Source organism: Ambystoma mexicanum, chromosome 1p (genome assembly GCF_040938575.1).
Source record: "Ambystoma mexicanum isolate Mex_15411 chromosome 1p, UKY_AmexF1_1, whole genome shotgun sequence".
NCBI classification, from domain to species: domain Eukaryota; kingdom Metazoa; phylum Chordata; class Amphibia; order Caudata; family Ambystomatidae; genus Ambystoma; species Ambystoma mexicanum.
Window position 1 is genome coordinate 234408012 of NC_090921.1, and position 2154 is coordinate 234410165.

At 43.2% G+C, this 2154-nt stretch overlaps 1 non-coding gene across 1 annotated transcript; it reads left to right on the forward strand.

Annotated features, from left to right (window-relative positions):
• Window positions 1-695: 695 nt before the first annotated feature.
• On the forward strand, window positions 696-777 carry TRNAS-AGA (transfer RNA serine (anticodon AGA)). The gene has a single exon. It is a non-coding gene; the product is annotated as a tRNA-Ser (tRNA).
• The last annotated feature ends 1377 nt before the right edge of the window (window positions 778-2154 follow it).

Consider the following 2154-nt stretch of genomic DNA (forward strand, 5'->3'; position numbering starts at 1 on the left):
TGTTAGAAGGATTTGTCCCTTAGGAGCGACGGAAGGATGACATGACACGTCTGCTTCTTTCACCATTTATTTCATTAATTGCTCTCACTTCCCTTGGCGGGCTCCTCCTCTTCCTCCTCCGGCCTCAGACTTAATTTAACCCTTTGAGGTCCTCCAACTCCCTCGTAACAGGACCCTATGTTCTTTTTTGACCACAGGGCCCTTTGCCTTAAATCTGCCACCAACTCAGCCTCTGTATCACAACCTCACTAACAGGTCAAAACTGTCAGCAAGATAAAGAACGATATGTGTGTAACATTAGAGCACGAGCAGGCAGCCATCCAACTCTACTTCTGTCTCCGTCTTGTGTGTGCTAATCCACCTTCATTGTGGGTGGCCATATCAACAGCATTAGTCGTGTACATATACAGCAGGAGCAGATTTCCCATTCCCTGTCAAGGGCAAGTCTCTTGACCAGATTCCGGGAAAAGAAGGAGTGACCTTGGTATGGGTAACAGTGATAGCCCTGAGAATGTGCTCCTGTAACATTGTCTGACAATGCTAGAATGTCTCCATCGTTGATGAAAACCATGAGTGAATCATAGTTATGTTGATAATATCATGACTGTGTGAAGTGCCTAACTCAATGCCCAACTGTTCAAAATGGTCTGACCTTGCACACACTGTCATATGCACATTCAGGTGATCACAGTCAAGTAGTCGTGGCCGAGCGGTTAAGGCGATAGACTAGAAATCTATTGGGGTTTCCCCGCGCAGGTTCGAATCCTGCCGACTACGGGTCTGTTTTTTTTTCTATATTGCACTTCAACCCTATGAGATATGTACAAATCCAAATATAAAAAAATCATTGTAATGCAACAATCGAAGGATCGTCTTACACTTGAATGTTTTGCTTTGGGCCTTCAATGGCTACTTTTGTTTTCTGTCACAACTTTTCATGAATCAAAACCAGCCCATCCGGACGAGTGAGTGACAGGCCAACATGCTCATATAAGGCATCAGGGCGCCTGCTTCTGTTACTGAAATAAGAGGGCCCATGATGAGAGGGAGCCACAAAGACACAGCTCCAGAGAAAAGACAGCCAATGCCGCGCGACCAGCACAAGAGGATGCTGAGATGTACAGGTTCTTATGCAGACACTGGAGTAAGCAGCCTCACTAAGAGGGACATGGCGAAGGCAGCGGCTCCAAAAATAACTTTCCTGAATGAACTTCTTCAATGTTTTTTAGACAGCTGTGTTCCTCTGTACTCACATTACGAAAGTGCAGAGCTTTCGGTCAATATCGTTTTTGTTTTTTCAAAAAGAATTCCGTGATATACTTCCAGCTTACTTGTACAGCAACTCTTCCTTTGGCGCTGTATCTGACATGGACGGAGGTGAGTTGAAACACTATGTACAAACAATTGCGCATGTGGCGCTGTGGCTTAGATGGTTAAAGCGCCTGTCTAGTAAACAGGAGATCCTGAGTTCGAATCTCAGCAGTGCCTGCTTCTTTTAAAGCACTTTTTCGAACACGTTGAAGAAAGGGCTTTTTCCAACTAAGCATGAAGGTGCTGGACAGGGACTCATTGCTCCTTTTAGTTAAATGCTTTAATTAAGAGGTGTATTTGATCATAAAAAAGGTTCTGGGGGAGCAGTTTCTAGGAGGAAACTTTAGAAACCTCTGCCCCATATAAAATCACCTAATTTTTAATTGACTCAATTTTTAGTAGCTGAACTATCAATAACTGTAACTAAGATCCTCAGGCCGACACACACGTTTGGAAGCCAGTAACATTTTTTGTATGGTGAGCATTTTTAACAAAGAAAATGTGTTCACTATCCAGAAGCCATGGTGTGAGTCTTACAATACCACACTAAAGGCTAGTAAGAGGCTAACTGAATCACTTCTTTGTCAGATAAGGTACAATGAGAGTAAATGATTTCCCGAGGATCACACACTTTGGTTAAATGGTGATGCCAGGATTTGACTCCAGTCTTCACTTTATGCACTTTACCATATACCTTCTCAACTCAAGTTGATGGAGGTCACTTTTTAAAGGGATCCTACAACACCTCCTCTGGGTTTTACAACTGAAGTATGGTGATTGAAAGACACAGAAGAACAAGCACATGCATGCTATGATCACCTGATTGTAGCCATTATTTTACAC